At 35.0% G+C, this 21,863-nt stretch overlaps 1 pseudogene; it reads right to left on the reverse strand.

Annotated features, from left to right (window-relative positions):
- Window positions 1–16,269: 16,269 nt before the first annotated feature.
- Window positions 16,270–16,461, reverse strand: LOC111155628 (annotated as a pseudogene).
- Between the last annotated feature and the right edge of the window lie 5,402 nt (window positions 16,462–21,863).

Genomic DNA, 21,863 nt, shown 5'->3' on the forward strand with positions numbered 1-21,863 from the left:
AAAATTAGAAACCAATGTAGATTAGCTTTACAACAAAAGTAAACATCAGAGGGACGTGGGTAGCTCAAATGTTTACAAACCTACTTTTGGCTGGGGTCATGATCTCCAGGTCCTGGAATCAAGGCCCACATTGAGCTTCCAGCTTAGCGAGGAGTCTGTTTCTCCCTCTCCCTCCCCCTGCTTGTGCTCGGTCTCTCTCTCTCTCCCTCTCTTTCTCAAAGGAACAAATAAAATCTTTTTAAAAAATTAAAAACAAAAACAAAACAGCATCAGGCCCTCAGATTTCTCTTTGCTTTTATTTAAGATGCATGTGTTTTAACATTTATGTTCAAGTTCAGTGCTGGGACATCTATGCAGTTGATAATCACTTGGGTGAGAAGGATATTAGGAAGCATCTAAAAATAGGAATCTTAACTGTAGAGAACAAACTGAGGGTTACTGGGAGAGAGGTGGGCAGGGGGATGGTAAGCAGGTGATGGGTATTAAGGAGGACATTTGCTGTGATGAGCACAGATGTTGTATGTAAGTGATGAAGCACTAAATTCTACACCTGAAACTAATATTGTGCTGTATGTTAACTAGCTGGAGTTTAAATAAAAATCTGGAGAAAAAAAAGAAACACATAAAAAAAGATGTAACAAAATTAGTTTTTCATAGTGTCAGGGATCAATGTAAAAATACAGGAAAAAATAAAAAGGTAGATTACTATTTTGTTGTTGAAACCAGCATTGAAAAGTTGCTTTGACTCCAAAATTAAAATGTTTCTACAGGAGAGCAAAGGCCAACCTTAGATATGTTTCTTGGTAATGATACTGAATCTTATATAGAACCCAAATTACTTAAGAAGAACAATCAGACACATACTGTAAAATAAGTTTACTTGACAATCAAACCAAAATAAACGTGAATAGTCTAATATCAAACTTCCATTAATTTCCATTAAAATATGTGCCTACTTTTACCTTTTTGTTCCAGTAATAGCAGCACTGTTCAGTCTTTGAAAACATGCACAACTTCTGTAGCCTTTTCCTCCTCACATGTACTATCAGTCTACTTGACATCTTTGAAATATATCTCTTTAAACCCTTGTTTTCATTCGGACCTCCAAACCTAGACACAGAATCTGAGCGGGTCATTCTGTGGCGTGACCATAATTACGACATCAGTATTTATCTGACTTCCAATCTTCTTTGCTTAAGCTCAATTTATTTATGTGCTATGAACCTCTTTAAAATATAACATGGTATGAAGTAAAAAACCATTTTTCCTTTCATCTGAGGAGGTCAATAAGTTATGTTGATTTTAGTAATCCAAAACTAGCTCTTTTTAAAAAAGATTTATTTAATTATTGGGGGGGAGGGGCAGAGGGAAAACATCCTAAGCAGGCTCCACACTAAGTGTGTAGCTGGACATGGGGCTCTCATAACCCTGAGATCATGACCTGAGCCAAAATCAAGACGCGGATGCTTGACCAACTGAGCTAGCTAGGTGCCCCCAAAACCAGCTCTTAAATTGTAATGTCTGTATCATTCTATGAGTAACATTGTATTTTCCTTTTCCATGGCAATTAATACAAAGTTATCATTTTCATTATATAATTAACTAACTTGTTTAATTTTTTTTGCAAGGTTTATCCATTTCTGCATGTTCTTTAGTTTCTATAGTGTGGATATTTTCCTTTCCACAAAATAAAACATTTAGTTTATTATAAACTTTCCACTGTGAAATTTTAAGCACATATAAAAGTGAAAGAGCCATATAAGAAATCCCTGTTACAATAGATGGTAAATTGTGCTTAATGCATACCTCCACCCACTTGTTCTTTATTATATTATTACATGGTAAGTACTGGATAACATATCATTGCCTCTACAAATGTTTCACTACATATCTCTAAAATATGAGGACTCTAAAAAAACAATCAGTTTCAGTTGAATTGTTGAATCACATATTTCTTTACTGAGTGGATAAGGCCCAAGGATTCATTTTACGGCACTAAATTCCTGACACATGAGGGGTTGAAAATGGCTGCTTCTGGATGTAATCCATGAGAATCATCTTAAACATTATCTCTAATATCATTATCAAGAATAAACAGTACAAACTATATGATACATTGATTTACATAATGTGATGTATATTTTATTAATATGTGCTGATATATGTTCTATAGGTAGATATATTGATATGTATGAATTTTTACTGATATCCATTGTAGTTCTGGAACACATTGTTACCAATACCTGTGAAAATCACTTAAGAACCATCAAGATCAATGAAATTCACTTAAGTAAGAATTATATCAGGGATTGTATCATATAAGATCAAAAATGAAGATTTGAAGTCTCAAGAAGCCAATACATGAATTAGATGTCTCCAATGAGTCTTGTATTTCAATTAGGGAGGCAAAAAGAAAACCTGCATAAAATGTTTTTCAAAATTGGGGTGCCTTGGTGCCTTAGTTGTTTAAGCATCTGACTATTTCAGCTCAGGTCATGATCTCAAGGGCCTGGTATCTGGAGCCCCTCCTTGTGCTCCCTGCTCAGTGGGGAGTCTGATTCAGGTTTCTCTCTCCCTCTCCCCCTCCCTTCTTGCTCATTCATGCTCTCTTTCCCTCTCTCTCTAAGATAAATAAATAAATCTTTAAAAAATACTTCTTCAAATTTTAAATGAAGAACACATATCATTACTCAATCTGAGTTTGGAAAAACAGTAGAAACATTGATCTGAAATCAATATCCAATTATTCAAACAAGAGGAAAGGTAAAGGATAAAGTCTGAAAAGTTAAGTTTTGCATCCAGCAATATTAAAATAATCAAGAATGTGTGAACAGAGATAAAAAGCCTCACATGCCCTACCTTTTTATAAAACCAGAAGCTGGGGGATAGAGTCAAACAACCTGTGACCTTGCTTTTGACTTACAGGGAAGCATTATTGGTTCCACTGGAGACATAACAAGCAGTGGGTCCCCTTTGCAAAGCCCATGAAATAGCAATTCATCTGCCCCCAAGGTAGATTCTCCATACATAGCACCTCACTTTATGTTCAAATTCATGTAAAGGTCAGACTAGCGATTACATTAAACTTAAATTTTGCCTATTAATCAGAATAATAATTAGAGTTAGGAAACTCTAAATTTATCCAGATAGATTTATCTAAATTAATGTGGAGCAGCAATTTATTTAACCTTAATTTTGATGTTTACTGAGATGAGAAAGAAAAGGGAGCACTATGTGAAATGAAGGAGTTGCTGGCTAAAGTTCTAGGGGTATTATTTTTTTTAAGATTTTACTAAATCATGTGAGAGAGAGAGAGAGAGAGAGCATGAGAGCTGGGAGGGACAGAAGCAGAGGGAGAATCAGACTCCCCACTGAGCAGGGAACCCAACCTAGGGCTTGATCCCAGGACCCCAGGGATCATGACCGGAGCTGAAGGCAGATGCTTAATCAACTGAGCCACCCAGGTGCCCCTTTATGAGTACTATTTTTAAAGATGAACTAATACTATAGGGACATGTTTTCAATGAGATATGATAAATGCCTATGTTATAAATAAAATTTAATTTAGACTAAAATAAATATAATAAGGTTCTATAATTTAAGAGTGAAGTTTATTTTGAAATATACCCAAAAGTATCACAGAAGAAATAAAGAAGGAAGCTGCATGTCAGTGATGGACAAGGAATGAGGATATTCAGCTAGAGATGAAATTCTTGATCAAGAAAATAGTTCTCCACTGATTCAGAGATTAGTTTTAGATGTCTTCTTCAAAGGCTAAGGCAGTCTCTCAAACATGTCAAAGATCATAGTGAAAAAATCAGAAGAGCCATTTGATGAAAATAATAGAAATTCCATAAATTTTTATGCCATGGAAAATGTTTTTAGTAAAATCCAGATGACCAGTATCTCCTATAGAAAACAGGACAAAAGAATTCACAACCATAACCACCAAAGCCTCCAAGATCATAGTTAGAACAATAACCATAGCCCAGGCCACCAAAACCACCAAGGCCAAAGCCAAGGCCACCATAGGAGTTGCCGTAGTAGTAGCTCATTGTGTCAGGATTTGGTTTGATGTTGAAGGAGACTCTCCAGAGAATGAACATCACTGCTTGAACCCGGACTTTTATATTTCTTCATAGTGGGTGTCGCCCACTTCTTAGATATTTCTCATTCTTATTCTTTTCACAAATGTGCAAAACAGCCTAATTATCCCTTTGCCTTATGATTTTAGAAGTCTAATGTTCCTGATAATTTTATAATTTTATTTGCTTATCTGCTTCATCTACACTTCTTACAGCCAGAGTCTTTCAACAAAAGGTAATTACTATCACGTCTTCAAAGCCTATGACTGATTAACATAACCAAACTTGATTACTGCATGTAACGTGCCCTCTTCTTCCATCATATTAATTGTTCTAGTCTTTGGCTGTCATTATCCTTCTTTGGAAAGAGCCAGAGCTCTCCTCCGAAGCCAGAAACTGTTTTCCTATTTACGTGGAATGAGTTTGAAGGTGTTAAAGCACATTGGTGTAGAGTCTCATATATGGAGACATGCAGGCCTTTAGATCAAACCCTGGTTCTACCCATCACACATTATATGAACTTCAGTTTCTCAATCTCTTAAATATCAATTTTTACATATATGCAAAGACAATAATAATTTCCACCTCTGTTTTTGACCTTTGCATCAAAACTCCCTAAGCATAAAGCATCAAGCCCTGTATACTTTATTTCTCTCTCAACACACAAAAGTTATTATATATTGGGGCGACTGGGTGGGTCAGTGGGTTAAGGCCTCTGCCTTCGGCTCAGGTCATGATCCCGGGGTTCTGGGATTGAGCCCTGCATTGGGCTCTCTGTTTCATGGAGAGTCTGCTTCCTTCTCTCTCTCTGCTGCCTCTCTGCCTACTTGTGATCTCTGTCTGTCAAATAAATGGGTAAAATCTCTAAAAAAAAAAATCATAAACCAAAAAGTTTTTAAAAAGAAGTTATTATATCAAAGGAATAAATATAGCATCATAGAAGATTCCTTTCTTACATAGCTTTGAAGATGCTTAAAGGTACACAGTGAAATTGAAACAGCCAAGAAAGAAAGATATATTAGAATTTATATCTGTTAAATGAAAGGACAATATCTTTATCATTTTGGGAAAAATTATACTTAATTAGTTCTTATATATTTGAATTACAGTAAGATTGTATAATTCTAAGAAGGGATGTCATCATATAAGGAAATTTTACTTATATCTCTTAGAAGAAATCATTAATACATATAACTCAAAAGGAAATACATTGTTCATTGTAAAATTTTTGGCAAAACCCAAGTGAAAAAAGTCCACTTCAATACATAAATAAAATTTAAATCACATTTTTTTTGTGAGTAAAGTAACTTTATTGGAAACATGAACAGATATCTTCTCGATGGAATAAGGAAGTAGGCACAATGGTAATGAAAGAAATTCCATCTAGATGGGTGAAATTCTAAGTCAGAGAAATAGACCCTCTTATTTCAGCTGCTCCTGACTATGCAGTCTGCAGGTTACTTCATTAGTAGTCCCTGGTAGGCTAGCAGTTGCAATAAAGAGTTTAAGACTATACATGACTTTAACACCATTGAAGGAGCAGAAGAAACAGACTACAATAATGAAGGTCCAGAAGAAACTCAACAAAATTTTTAATGGAATGTGAAGAAACAATTTCTTCTTCAGAAAGTAAGTATCTGCTGATCATGGTCTAAATCATCAAATCCACCAAATTTTAAACCCAGACCATCAATACATCAAGACCAGTCATAGTCTAGCCTGCCCTCCTTGTTACACAGTAGCTCATAGGAGCTAAGAATTAAGTTTTGGTGGTGAAGATACCTTTTGAGTTCAAAGGACACCTTCAACATGATTATCCTAATCCATCCTTGAGAATAGTAGCTATTATTACCAAGTAATTTTTAAATCCATTTCCTAAGAAAAGGCACAAAAAATATGTAGCTGCTTTATGACATTAGCTAAGTTTATTTTTATGATTTTATTTATTTCTTTGAGAGAGAGAGAGAACATGAATGGGGGGAGCAGAGGTGGAAGAGGAGGAAAAGCAAGACTCCCACGCTGAGCAGGGAGCCCGATGGAATTAAGTAAGCACAATCCCAGGACCCCGAGATCATGACATGAGCCAAAGGCAGACACTTAACTGACTGAGCAATTTGGGTGCCCAGGCTTTAGCTAAGTTTAAATTTTATTACAGTTTATTTCATTTAATATTTTTTGTGGTTGATTCAGTACCAGATTCTTTCAAACTCTTGCTACAGCTGCATCTTTGCTATTTGACCTTGATAAAATACTTACTTCTGATTTTTTATCTCTGTGATGATAATATTTTTTTTCTGAAAGGTTGAGTAATGATTTAATTAAAAAATGGGTTCTCAAAAATTAGAACTTAAAAGGGAAAGGAACATGTATATGTATTTTCTCTAGTTATATACAGCTGCAATATATTTGGCCTTACTTGTTAACAATTATTTCCACAGAATTTCCAAAAATATGGCAAGACATTGAAGACAGGGCTCTTCATAATGTTATAGGAGCAGTGAAAAACCTGGTTAGTTAAAGTAGCCAAAATAACAAATTCTATAACAACATTTGCCATGAGTTAGTGCCAGAGTTTGCAGTTCTCTGTAACTTATAGAAAGAGGGAAAAGTTATGAAGACTTAAGCTACGGGAATGCAAATCAGGGATAAATAATTAAATTCAAGTTTTAAGGCAGTTAGCCAAGCCCCATACCTAAAATTAGAATACCTGTCAAGGGTGTGAGAAATACTAAGTAGTCCTAAAAGCTCTCTTTCAAGAAAGTGTCTCAGCTCAATTATTGTGAGAATAATATCTAAAGAATTGTTCCTAAGAAAAATAATCCCACGGGAAAAATAATTGTTCCGTATAAAAATATATTGCTTAAACATTGCAAAACTTACATAAACCATGTTCATCTTAATGCACGGACAAGAAACCAAATTTGCAATGGCAATAAGTTTATTGGAAATATGACCAGGATTATTACAATAAATAAGGAAGTTAGTGCTGTGTTAATGAGCCATAATAATGAAAGGAATCCATCCTTGATATTAAAGCTAGTTCCAAGGTAAGTGGCTTTGGCGGGTTCCTACTTTTTGTGGCTGAATGTGAACTCCAAATAAACTAGTTGAAATTAAATAAATCCAAAGTAAAAATAACATTGACAAGATTGAAGAACTCAGTAGAATAGATCGTACTAATCATATAAAAGGTATTAGTTTCCTTTTTTTGTGCTGATATTATTGTATTTGCATTTGTATTTTTTTTAAATTATTGAAGTATAGTTGATACAGAATGTTACATTGTTTCCAGGTTGTAAACCATGGTGATTTGATAACTCTATGCATTATGCTATACTCACCACAAGTGTAGATACCATCTGTCATCACAAAGTTTCTTAATAAAATATTAGAAAAAATAAATATCTTCCATAGAAAAGACAGTGGAAGCCACAGCCATATCCACCATGTCTATCAATCTGTAGTTAGGGGCAGAGACAGAACCAAGACCCAAGCTACCATGGTAGATTTACAGAAGCTCATAATGCCACCAATATACATGGGTCTTTTTATACTCTTTCAGTGAGGGGAGTGGCCAACTCCACATCCAGAATTAAAGAAGATGCAGTATTTATATATACAATGGAATATTATTCAGCCATCAAAAAGAATGAATCTTGCCATTTGCAACAACATAGATAGAACTAGAGATTATTATGCTAAGCAAAATAAGTCAGTCAGAGAAAGACAAATTCCATATGATTTCACTCCAATATAGAATTTAAGAAACAAAACAGATGAACATAGGGGAAAGGGGGGAAAAATAAAATAAGATAAAAACAGAGAGGGAGGCAAACCATTAGAGACTCTTAACTATAGGAAATAAACCAAGGGCTGCTGGTGGGAAGTTGAATAGGGGTATAGGGTAAGTAGGTGATGGGCATTAAGGAGGGCACATGAGGTTATAAGCACTAGGTGTTGTATGCAAGTGTTGAATCCCTAAATTCTGTCTCTGAAACTAAAAATACAGTGTATGTTAATTGAATTTAAATAAAAAATAAAATAATTGGAATAAGTTTCAAGCATCAATATTTTTAAAGGCTCCCCAGAGGATTCTAGAGTACACCAAGGGGTGAGCACTAATAATGTAGGAGCATGACAGAGATCCTATTTTGGGATTCAGCTGTTCAGCAAATATTTACTTAGAGCTCACTTTATGCCAATTTTCTATGTTTAGAGGTAAAGCTTAAAACAAAATGCCTATCTTTATTAAGATTACATTCCAGGGAGAAGATGGTAAATAAATCTACTGGTCTATTAGATATAATGTGTATGAAGGAAATAAAGTAATTATATACAGAGTGGCAACATATGGGGAAATGCTATAATAGAGATAATCCAGAAAAATCTCTATGAGATGATATTTTAACATAAGAATGAAGTAAAGAAGACACATGTATACATGTTTGAGTCATAGAACAAACTGGAAAGAAGGAAATACATATGTAAATGTTTTGAAATGGGAATTATTTTAGTATCATGACCGAGAGAAAGTTACTGTGGAAGGAAATAATAGTGGGAGAGAAGGTTTAGATTATACAGGGCCTTCTGGGACTTGATGATGATTTTTAATAGAATTTCAAGTGCAGTGGAAATCTACGGAAGATGCTTAAGAAAAAAGAGTTGATCTAACCGACAACTTGCTACTGTATGGTTTATGAATTGTAAGAGCTCAAGTATGGAAGCTTGGAGCCCAAAGTTATTGCAGAGTTGGTGGTTGACTGTATAAGGGCATGTTGGTGATTATTAAAAAAAAATTTATTAGAAATAAATTTTATTTATTATTATTAGAAAAAGAGGAATTGAGTTTGCTTGGTTTCGTACTTTAATTTGTTGAATGCCTTTGGCATTATATTTGAGAGGAAGCCTGGTTGGAGACAGAATGTAAAAAGATCAAGAGATTTGGTGTGGACACAAAAATATTCATTTAAAATATTGAATAGATAGTAGGATCTGAATGTGAAGCTTGAGGGAGGAGGCTAGGACAGGAGACATAAACTGGAGATACATAATTATTCGAATGGTGCTTACAACATGAGACTGCATAGAATAGCTGGAGAAAAAGTAAAAAGATAAAACAGATAAGAGTTCAGCCCTGGGGAACCCTGAATGCAAAAGTAAGAAGGAACCCAGGAACCCAAAAAAGGAGCCTGAGATAGGGTCAGTGTCATTGGAGGGAAGTGGGATCACAGTGATCAGAAGATCAAAGAAGAAAATGTATCAGTAAAGAGTAAGTAGTAAATTTAGTGTAAATGCTGTGGAAAGGTAATTGAAAAATAAGAGACCTGACTAGGAGAGAAGGTGTGGCTTCCAGTGCACAGTGAAAGAATGGCTTTTAGACAGAACAAGGGCCATTCATGCACTATAATACGCAGAAGGTAGATCATATGTTTGCTGAAGGATGATTGTACTTGGCAGAATTCCAAATACTTCCCATCAACTTTTCTGTCTCCTGGTTATTTAATCACAGATGAATCTAGATATCACTCTGGGGGACTTTGCAGATGGAGTTATTTATCAGCTGACCTTAAAATAGGGAGATTATTCCTCAATCATCCAAGTGAGCCCAGTGTCATTATGTGAGCTTTTAAAAGCAGAAGAGGAAGGCAGAGAGGTGGGGCAGAAATGGAGGTCAAATATTAAACCTGTAAGGAAGACCTGACCTGCCACTAGTGATACCAACCTCCTGTCCACAATCTCGTCAACTGCTAATCTGTTTATTATTAGTACAGAATAGACTTTTTAAGAATATCAAATAAGTGGAATCATACACTATGTGATCCTTAAGACTGGCTTATTCAGAACTACATCTTTGAGATTTTTGCAATGTTATCAATAGTTCCTTCCTTTTCACTGTGAGTAGAACTCCATCATATGTATGCGGCACAGCTGTCTAAATAGACTAATATTTGAAACCTAGTTGGCTGTTCCAGCATTGGGCTGCCACCAACAATGTTGCTATGAACATTTGGGCATTTAAATTACTTTTAAATATTTTACTTAAAAATGCACACCAAATTTACCCTCACTGAAGAAACATAGCTTCAACTCTGAAAGCAATTCCAAAGATGTACCAAAATTATGATTACAGAAGAAGCCAAAATCACTAACTACATATCTGTTTAGCACCTCAAAGGGAAGATTTTTTCAGAAGTATATAAATCAGTGTATATTTATAAAGCCACTATTAATACGACTTTAGAGTCTAATTTTGTATGCCAAGTGGTACTCTTGGCTGCAGCAAAAAAATGGCTTCATGCCGGTTCTATCAATGAGCTCTTGCTTAGATTTTGCAAATAACACATGTATTCTTTTTCTGATGATTTACAATATTACTCCCTGATGCCAAAGTAATGTCTTCTCCTTTGGCCTCATTATTAAAGCAGCCAGCTGGACATTCCTTCTCACCCATTAGATTCCATAGATGGGAGTCAGATCCTAATCTATTGTGCACATAACTGAAGAAAAATAATAACATGAATTATGAATGGTCTTACTAGAACCCTCCTTGTGCAAGTAAGGAAGAGAGGATATCCTACTCTTCTTTAGGATGAGAACTCGCAGGACACCAACATATTTCTTTAAATATAAATAGTCTTCACCAAGTTCACATCTACACTTTCTTTTTTTTTTTTTAATTTATTTGACAAGAGAGAAAGATCACAAATAGGCAGAGAGAGAGAGAGAGAGAGAGAGAAGCAGGCTTCCCACTGAGCAGAGAGCCCAACGTGGGGCTTGATCCCAGGACCCTAAGATCATGACCTGAGCCAAAGGCAGAGGCTCAACACACTGAGCCACCCAGGCACCCCCACATCTACTCTTTCAAATCATCTGTATCTCATGTCTGGTTTGTTGATTCTTAGACACTAACCTTGACGTTTCTGATACTTCTTTGAAATATCACGTTTATTATATGGCAGTCCTCCAATAGAAACTTTTAGTCTCACAATTCTGTCATGCAAGGCTGGCAGCAGCTGTCCTAGCCACATTCACTCAGGGCTGTACCTACAACCAACAAAGGAAGGACCTAGGTCTCTAAACTGGCATGTCCACAGCCATAGCCTAAGAGACCACAATAATTGCTCTTAGTAGCTCATTTTATTAGGAATAAAATAAGAAAATAATTGATTGAAATAAGTGCATGGAGGCAAAATCCATGTTTGCTTTTGTTTTCATTTTTTTTAAATCAAAGGTCATTAAAGAAATGAAACTTACAATCATCATTCATTCCGAAGTTGTATAAACATCACAATTTTTAATTAATTACTCAATTAATTAAAATAAGTAGCATTTGAACATCCCAATTCTATGATGAGGAATCAACTCCAGTTAACTATCAAAACCACATGAGAAGGGCACTCCACACAATTTGCTGAGGGGAGATGAAAGCATCTAGAGATTAACTCGTTCCAGCTTACAAGAGTTAGGGAGTAGTGGAGCCAAAACTCAAATCTCAAGCCTCTTTAACACCAAACCTTGATGATTAAGTGTGAGTCTATTTTTCCTCAGCTTTGAAGAACAAGTAAAGGTTGTCTGAAGACATAAGTACAACTACAGACTAAGCTGTTTTGGAGATGTAGCTGTTGAGTATTTGGACCTATTAAGCTAATAGTGAATTATCAATCTGCAGTCTACTTTGTCAAGTCTGCTTCTTGTACCCAGTCATCAGTTAATCAAGACAGTAATTCAGTAGAAGCCAGAGAACCAACTACTAAATGGGTGTACCTCCATACCCATACCCAGAGCCACATCTATAGACCATGGAAACCACCCCATCCACATCCAAACTCACAGCCCAGGCTTCTATTTAGGGATTTCTGTTGTTGCTCATGGTGTCGGGAGCGAAGGATTTCACTGGGTGGACAGGGCAGCCTGCATTGCAACCATCTATGTGGGAACTTCCATATCCCTTTAAGAGTGAGATTAAGGGGCACCTGGGTCGCTCAGTCAGTTATGCATCTGCCTTCAGCTTAAGTCATGATCCCAGGGTCCTGGAATTGACCCCTGCATCAGGCTCTCTGCTCACTTGGGAGCCTGCTTCTCCTGCTCTTCTGCCTGCCCTTCTGCTTACCTGTGCTCTCTCTCTTTCTCAAATATAAATAAAATATTAAAAAAAAAGTAAGAGTGGGAATAAGAATCCTTGAAGATACATCAAATTCTTCTTCTGGTAAAAACTGCACAGACAAGTTTATAAAACCATTCTTTTCATATTTGAGAGAAAGTCTGAACTTGCTTGTAAAGCACTCTGTTCATTCTCTTTTTGCTTAGCTTGCATTTTTCAAAACAAATCTGTGGCTATGATGAAACGATAGTTCTATCTTCAAAGTACTCCTTTTCTACATTTCAGTTTTAAAAACAGGTTTCATAATACCAAGTAGTTCTCTTATAAAATAACAATACTTTCCAACCATTAATTATATTATCTTTCTAAAGTTCTTCTTAAATATCACGTGTTATCCACATCACTTTTCTTTTATCATTAAATAAAAAGCACAGAATTTACTCAGGAAAATGATAAAAAAACATGATCCTTTTTTATAAAAGTGGTGAAAATGTATCAGTCTCCTAATTTCCTTTTATAGTCAGCCACCAGTTTAAGGCATAATTTTTATACCATCTTAAATTTTTCCAAATGTAAAAAAATAAATGAATAAATAAATAACAGCATGCAAACCAATACATCTTAAGTAAAAAAATAATAAATGGCTTAAAAATAAGTTTGCAAAATAAAGGATCTATGAATGAATACATACATTAACATTTATTAGACAAAATCAAATGTTCTTAATAGCTGGAACATTTGCAAAAGTGTTTATCCCTTTGCCTCTAACTTTCTTAGGCAAACAATAAAAGAATTAGAAAGTTTTGTTCTTCCCTAAAGTTCTTAAGATCTAGTTTTATTAACATTAAGAAAATCTAAGAGCTTAATGTAAAAAAAAAAAAAATCTGTGGAGGGAGTGCTTGTAATTGTTAGACCGACAAAATTGTTGGAAATATTAACAATTAAGGGCACCAAGGGCCTTGTTCATGGGAAGTGGATTGCTTTAATCAAGTATTAGGGCAGGCTGGTTCTGAAATAATTCTTCAATTAACCAAACATATACCCAGCAGGAATTTGTTGGAACAATAGAGTTGCTCAGGATATGGAAAAAAAGCTATTATCCTAGAAGGCTTACCAGCTCCCCTGCTTCACCCCAAACTGAAAAGACTAACTTATATTTTAAATTACCTGGATTCTTCTAAAGGATCATAGGCTATTACAACTAAAAAGAAGCATTGTGAGTTAATTATTTCTTCCAGTTTTTCAATTTTACAAATCTTGTAATGGAATTTATGTAAGAGAGCAGTAAAAGATATTGCTCCAAGGCCCAAGACATGGCTTTACCCAATTATCTCCTATTGAACAATCAAAGAATAAGTTGAGAAATTCTAGAAATGAGGGAAGTATAATTTTGGTGGGACATAATATTTATGTTGTTATTTCCAAGAATAGACAATTGAAAGAAGCCTGAAGTAGGCTTTGGGGGTGACTAGGTTTGTCTAAGAGGTGAGCTGAAAGACGTGGAGGAAAGTATGCATCATCTATAAAGGTGACATCTCTTGACAATGCAAATTTAAGGAAAGATCTTGATTTGCATAGTTAATTTGAGCAGATAGTAAAAAATCACAAACCAGTTCTCTGAAATCAATTATGAGCTGCCTTGGGCTAATGGCTCTGCTTTTGTTTATGAGGCTGCTTGGCTGTACATATTTATGAGAGGATATAAATTAAAACCACAAACTCTCTAATGGGCAGTTATAAATGACCTAATTGTCAGCTGAAACACAATCCATTCTAAATCAGTCATCATCTTCTCTCCTCGAATCTCTCAGTTACAGAAAGAAATACTTAGAATTGTGAAAATAATTTTAAGACTAAATCCAAAACTCTAATGGTTGAATCAGTGCTCCTAGTCTATTCTCTGCTGACTTATATAATCTAAATAAAGTAATATTAAGCATAAAATATTGGTCACTGTTACGGGTGGACCTATGCCCCCACAAAAGATATATTGAAGACCTCACCTGCCCACCCCATACCTGTGGATGTGAAATAAGGTCTTTGCAGTTGAAGCAAGTTGAGATGAGGTCAAGATACATTCATTAGGGTAGGCCCTACGTCAATATGATTATTCAGTTTGGCTGGTGTCCATATAAGAAGTGGAAATTTGGACACAGAGATGGAGAGTCATAAAGGGAGAGAGACGTAGCCACACACAGGGAGCCTACAGTGTAACAATGACTGCAGAGATTGGAGTTGTTACTTCTGGGGCCGCAAACCAAGGAATGCCAGATTGCCAGCATACCACCAAAAGCTAGGAAGAGGCCAGGGAGGATTACAGCCTTGTAGAGAGGGAGTACAGCCTTGCAAACACTTTGAGCTTGGACTTCTAGCTTCCAGAACTGTGAGATAATAAATTTCTCTTATTTTAAGATACCCGGTTGGTGACATCTTGTTACAACAACCCTAGGAAATTAACACAATAACCTACTGTTCTATACACCATGATATATAGTTTTTGTTTGCATACATATGCATGTAGTGAAGGGTAGGTTTATTTTGCAACAGTTCTTGAAAGTAAAAATTATGGTCAGATTTAATTGATTAAAAGTGTATCAATGGGGGCGCCTGGGTGGCTCAATGGCTTAAGCCTCTGCCTTCAGCTCGGGTCATGGTCTCAGGGTCCTGGGATCAAGCCCCGCATCGGGCTCTCTGCTCAGCAGGGAGCCTGCCTCCCCCTCTCTCTCTGCCTGCCTCTCTGCCTACTTGTGATCTCTCTCTCTCTCTCTGTGTCAAATAAATAAATAAAAATCTTAAAAAAAAATTCTCTAAAAGTGTATCAATGAAGTTAAGCAACTTGTCTTATGTCATACAATTAGTAGGGAAAAGAGAGCACAATGCCAGCCTGTTTGTCTCCAAATTCTCTATTTTTCCACTCTTCTAACTACCTCTTAGAGTTGTTTGAAAACTTAAAAAGCTTTTTTATACTTTAATTCCTGTGTTTTGGAGTACTAAGAAAATTAAATGATTATATACATATATAGATAGATAGATAGATAGATATCTTATATATATATATATATATATATATCTGTATCGAGATATATATATATATATACATATATATAAAACACCTTGCAAAATATCTGACACACCGTAGGTTCTCATAATTAATTCTATTTATGCAATAAATGTTTATTGAACTCATGTTTTGTGCAAGGCACAGTTCTAAAACCCTGTTCATGCCAGGTTCAGAGCAGCTTAGCCTCAAATCCCTTCCAAAGGCTCTTCCTTTCGTCTTTGGTTTTTCTTTAGTTCAATCATCCTTCAGTGAACTACATATAAATCTCTAGGGAAATAAAGACTAGCAATCTCTCTCATTGTTCTTCTGCCAGCCTAAGAAAAAGGAAAAAAAAAAAAAAACACACACAGTAGTATATGGTAAACCGTCTAGGACAATCTCCTTCAAATCTGTGTTCTTCTTTCTTGCCAAACCCCAAATTACTTCAACTTCCCTTGTTATCCTTCCCTGTCTGGTAATTAAAAGCTTTCTGGTTGGCCCTGTAAAGAAATACCCAGCTTCCAAAAATCACTAAGAAGAAAAAAATGCATTTGCTTCCTATAGGATGATTTTTTATTGGAAAATAGGTAGAAATGTTTAAAGAAACCAGAGAAAAATTTAACTTTTAAAGCTGAGGTCAAAAGAAGAGACTATTCTTTTAACGAAAATATAACACAAAGTTCTCTGGAGAGGTGATCTCTGAAAGAGTAATAATCCTAAAGCGCAATAATCGGTCCATGCGGTAACTTTAAAAATTAGCAAACATTGACACGAGATCAAGTAAAAGGATATAGCTTTATTGAAAATTGGCCACAGAAATGCCACAGGCGACAATCTGTAAAATTCCCAATGATTTCATGGAATGAGGTGGTGGTGGTGGTCAGTTTCAGGGCTTTGGTGTGAGTTCTGGTCCTTTTCACTGTACATAGAGCCGGAGGGTCAGAGCAGCATCTGAATTTCATTGAACAGAGACAGACTTGAAAGAATTAGCTGTAGGGTGGTATTAGAATTCTGAAGTCCCAAAGCACCAGTCTTTTTCATTTTCAATAAAAGCCAGAAAATCCATAACCTCCATAGCATGATGGGTGGCAGCAGCCATATCTGTGGCCTCCCTAGCCCCACCCTAGGCCTCTGAAGCCACCGTAACCACAGCCATAACCTAGGCCATAGCCATAGCCCAGGCTTCCACATCGACAGCCCAGGCCACCGTAGTAGTTGCCATAGTAGTAGCTCATAGTGTCAGGAGCTGGGGATTTTGTTCGATATGGACGTGTGTTTCCCAAGTGTGAATGTTGCCATCTGCCCTGGGACTCATATATCTCCAAAAAGGGTGTGGCAATAAAAACAGACTTGCATAATCTTCATTCCATGACATGAAAAACAGACTCATTAATTTCTTTGTTTTCTACTTCAGGACAGTTTACACAGATTCCAATGAAATATGCCCGGGCTGTGTTAATGATGATCATGGTATCTCTAAAGAATACACATACAATGACGGTCATCCATAAACTCCTCTAGCCAGATATCATAGCATCTCATCTCTGCTCAAAATGATGGAGACATTCTTTACTGAATGATATCAGTATCATGGGAAATTATAGTTAATTTTGCAGTGAGGCTGAAAAAATGTTGGTGATCCTTGTTCAAAATCCCCAAATATGTCACTTTTCTAGTTCTAATATGTCAAATATGTCACTTTTCTATTCCATTAAGATCTTGAACAATTTATTCTTTTCTTACAAAAATTGAATTGCTTAAAAGTTTGGCTGTCATCAGTTTTCTATTCTTTTTGTAATATAAATTGTGGGATATTTTTTTCACAATACACTCAAAAAATAATTCCCAAACCACTGTCAGTGAATTTGGTATTGAATGTAAATTCACTGCACCTGACTGGTCAGAGCCATGAAAATCCAGCATATCTTTTTCTTTTGGCACTTGATCTTGAATTTCCAAAATCATCAGCAAAGAAAAATCATAAAAAACTCTCACCAACACAGGACTCTTGTTTTCATTCTTTAGGAAAATATAATAGAAATGCTATGTCCATTTGCCATTATGTGCTACTTGTCTAGAACCTGTTGGGATTTATTTGAGCCGAAAAAAATATATATATAAAGGAGAAAGATCCAACGTCAGTAAGAATAGTTAGACTTCCTCTGTTAATTGTGTCCAGATAGGATCACATCTCCAAGATTCATTTATAATAAAAGCATCTACAAGATAAGAAGCTAAGTTATTTAAAGGATATTAATCATAAGCACTAAAAAGATAACAGAAAACAACATTGTCAGTGGGTCAACAGGAAATATTTTTACATTCAAACCACTAACTGTGAATTTAAATTATGCACCAATTATTTCATAAATGAAATAAATATTCATTATTCATCAAATGAAAGAGGTGTCAGTATTATAAAGCTCCATATATCTAAGAGATCCGTGAACAAGTCCTCAAGCAACTTAGACCTTTTGAGCCTCTAATGTGAAATGTCCTAAAAAAACACCAATTATATCACTTCCTGCAGGAACTCTCAGACACAGGATTGACCCAAGGTGAAATGCATGTGTGAAGAGAGCCAATCTCTTTGACCTACTAGGAAATAGAAAGATCAGAATTTGCATTGTTAAAGGTAACAAAATTTCATTTGGAAGATATACTAAGTACAAGTTTGGATTTTGTTGTTGTTGTTGTTGTTGTTGTTTTTAGCAGCTATGTATTTTTTCTGAATAAGCTACACCAAAAAGACTTGCAAAATAATTTATTTACATGAAATGAGCAATTTGAAAACACTTTCATGTACATAGCTTCCTCTGGTCCTATGGACAACTTGCTGAGTTTGGGCAGGAAAATGTTATTTTCTTCATTCTTCATGTTTTCATTTTCTTCATTTGCATTTGGAAATAGAATTATGCACCTCCATGATCATTTTTCAGAGACTAGGAGATTTTCTTTAAGTTATATAAACAAATAAATGAGAATTTATTGTGTGATTTGTGTCACTTCATTCCTACTTTAGATTACTTGGAAGGAATGCATCAAACATTAACTTTTAAAAATCAAAATATAATAGTTAAAATACAATTTGGTTTCTAAAGAGGATTTGGAAATCAACTGTTAATGCCTTGTCCAATTTTTAACTAATACTTTAATTCTGTCATTGGAAGTCCTAATCAGTCCTAATCAATAACCTCTTTGGGTCACAAAATTCTATTATATTAATGACATTTTTTCTTTTAACAAATATTCACTGAGCATCTGTCTGTGTTGGGCAATGTATCAATAGAAGAGAAACAGAGAGCCTGACCTCAAAGCATGTACAATGAGAGAGACACTATTTGTAAATACCGCCAATCCACAACCACTATGTATGATGGGCACTAACAAGTCTGTTCCGTATTTCTCCATTTCAGCAAATAAACATGGAATAGCTCATTTTAGATCCAAATTAATTGTCTCAGTAAAAAAGTGTCAATTTTATCTCACAACAATTTTACACACTTCATTATTACAAACACAACTCATTTTATTGTGCTTCACTTTTTTGAACTTTTGCAGATATTGCATTTTTTTGCAAATTGAAGGTATGTGGCAACCCTATATCAAACAAGTCTATTAGAGGCTTTTTTTTTTCCCCAACAGCATTTGCTCACTTCATGTCTCTGTGTCATAATCCTTGCAATATTTCAAATTTGTTTCATTATTATTATATTTGTTATGGCAATCTGTGATCAGTGATTATGACTCATTGAAAGCTCAGATGATGGTTAACATTTTTTGAGCAAAAAAGTTTTTTTTTCATGAAGGCATATCTTTTTTTAGATATAATGCAATTTTACACTTAATTGTATTATGTAAACATAACTTTTACATGTACTAGAAAACCAAAAAATTCATTTGCCTACTTTGTTGCCATATTTACTTTATTGTGGTGGTCTGGAACCAAACCACAGTATGTCTGAGGTATGCCTGTAATTTAAAAACAAAAACAAAAAGAAAAACAACCTACATTCTTCAACAACTGAAGTTTTAGAGAGTGCTTGTTTTTTTTTTTTTTTTATTTAAGGTAATTTCCTTATCTTCGACTTAAAAGAAAATAACCAGCAGTAACATGAAATCTGTTTGATGAATGATTAAAATTTTTGTCAGTTTTATTTTCAATCCTATAAACTAAAATTTTTAAGGCTAAATGATTTACAAGTTTCCTGGAACCCAATGTTCCATCAAGAGTAAATATGTGAAAATTAAATATCAGGCAGATGCCTCTAAGGTTATCAAATGACCATCGTGTAGGAAAAGGCAGCTAAACAATAAACCATGTCATATAAACCAAACAGTACCATTGCCATCATTATTAAGAACTTGTTTGATATAAACGCAGCATGAACTATCCAGAGGAACATGGTATAATTTCAGTTTATTATTTCATCTTTTGATGTGATTGTCATGTCAGATCTTGCCCAGATCAGAAGCTCTTCCAAGTTACAGAATTCTTGTACTAATTTCCAGATGGTGTGGCCTGGAGAGTACAAAGTGTCTGAAAGCTACCACGAAAACATTGTTCTCTGGAAAGACAGGTAGAAATGGCCATCAAACATTGCTGTAACACAGTTGGGTACCATCTAGAGCCGTGGTTCTCCAGGGAAAGTTTTGAGTAATGAAAAGGCTGGGGACCTATAACAAACCTTTTAAAAACAAATTATCTAAGAACATACCCCAAGAAACTAAATTGGTCATGCACTCCCAGTATTTGTAATTCACACTTACTTTGAGAAACAATACATTTTGAGAAGCAAGACCCTCATTCTACAAGTGAGAAACAGAAAGCTCAATTAAGTATATGAACTTGTCAAGGAAACAGAATATACTTTCATATAGAGGTATATATATATATATATATATATATATATATATATACACACACATATATGTATGTATGTATTTTTTATATATTTTTATACATTTTATTTTTACATGTTTATTTTAAGAAATAAAACTGACCTGATTATATATAAAGAACATTAGAAATCTCAAAATTCAGTGTTTGGTACAGGGTTTTTTTAATAGTATTTTTTGTTACTTACATATTATTATACATTTTATTTTATATCAGCTCAATGTTTATAAATACTTTCTTTGCTCACCATAGATTTATGGTCCCATAATAAGTCTCAGAGTACAAACCATGTTATTGAAATAAAGTCTGCAATTTATTTTCTTTTAAGTCATAAAAGGCGAAGTTCACAGTATGATTTTTTACAAATGAAATCATGTAGAAAAACCACTGAAAACAAATGAAAGGTAGGATATATGAAAGCATGTACAGGTTTTGTGCACCCTGTCCTCCCATGTCCTCAAGACCTCAAACATTACCCAATGCATTGTGACAAGCGGTGAAGCTCTGTTGGATCAACTCCATTACTGAATCAAAACATGGTTGAATCAAAACACCAATTCAGAAGAAAGAAGAGTAACATTCTGATTGAAATCCCATTAACTGATTAGAAATGTACAGAAATGAATTGTTTAAGCCCCACTCCCAATGCCGGTTAAATATGTTTATTTAAAATATTTAAAAATGCAGGTTACATGAGATCACAACAGATATTAGTGACTAAACACTGGTGGGTGAAATCCTGATCCAATGGAAAGATCCCAGATTCTTCTAGAGAAAGGAATGACTAGCACCCTCAGGAACATGCAATGTGCTTGGTTGGTCACCAAATGAACTACATAATTTTTTTCCCTTATAATATTACTTGTAAGTACTCATATTGCTTATAATTATTTAATTTAGTCCTCTATCACTTTCTCCTGGATTCATAGAAGAGCCTCCCCCATGGTCACACTGCCCCAAGAAAGAACCCTCATCTGATCTGTTCTTCATACTGCATCCAAATGAATGTTCCAAAAAAACAAATCTAATCATTTCATTTGTCAGCCATTATATCTTTAAGTCACTAAAGAAAAGATTAAATTCTTAAATTCACAAACAAGGTTTTTTATCACCAAACTTATTTTTCTCCATCTCATTCACTCAAAATTGACTATTTTCCTTTACGCCTTATGTAACAAAGACGTCATTCTACTACACGCTTTGGAGACTACAGGAGCTGATCCTTCATTCTGGAGTTCTCCTTTGTACGTCTTCACCTGCCTTATCCCAACTAATCCTTCAAAACGTAAGTCAAGTGTAACCTTCTTCAAGAACACTTCAAAGACGTCACGAGTTATTTCTAACTCTTTCTGATTTAAAAGATGCATCAGAGTGCTGCCCAATGCCCTGAACAAAACTCTATCTTTGCATTTCATCAGATTTTAGTATACTAATTAGTTTGTTCTCTGTCTTTTCCATTATACTATCTACCCCTTCAGGGCAAGAAAGTTTATTATAATCACATTTTATAACTTTTGTGGATGGAAGAGAGTAGGTAATATATTGGTAGTTGAGTGAATAAATTATGAAATGAGCAGATCTACAGAAAACAAATTCCGTACAACCTCTGCTTTTTTGAATCTTATGAGTTTTCCTTTCCTTGGTGATCAATACCCCTGAACACCAAAAGGTATACTTCAACTTGTTAATAGTCTTCTGCTCTATTAAGTGAAATACATTGAAATTAAAAGATAATTC

The sequence above is a fragment of the Enhydra lutris genome, unplaced genomic scaffold, assembly GCF_002288905.1.
Source record: "Enhydra lutris kenyoni isolate GAN:26980312 unplaced genomic scaffold, ASM228890v2 scaffoldscaffold43, whole genome shotgun sequence".
In the NCBI taxonomy this organism is placed as follows: Eukaryota; Metazoa; Chordata; class Mammalia; order Carnivora; family Mustelidae; genus Enhydra; species Enhydra lutris.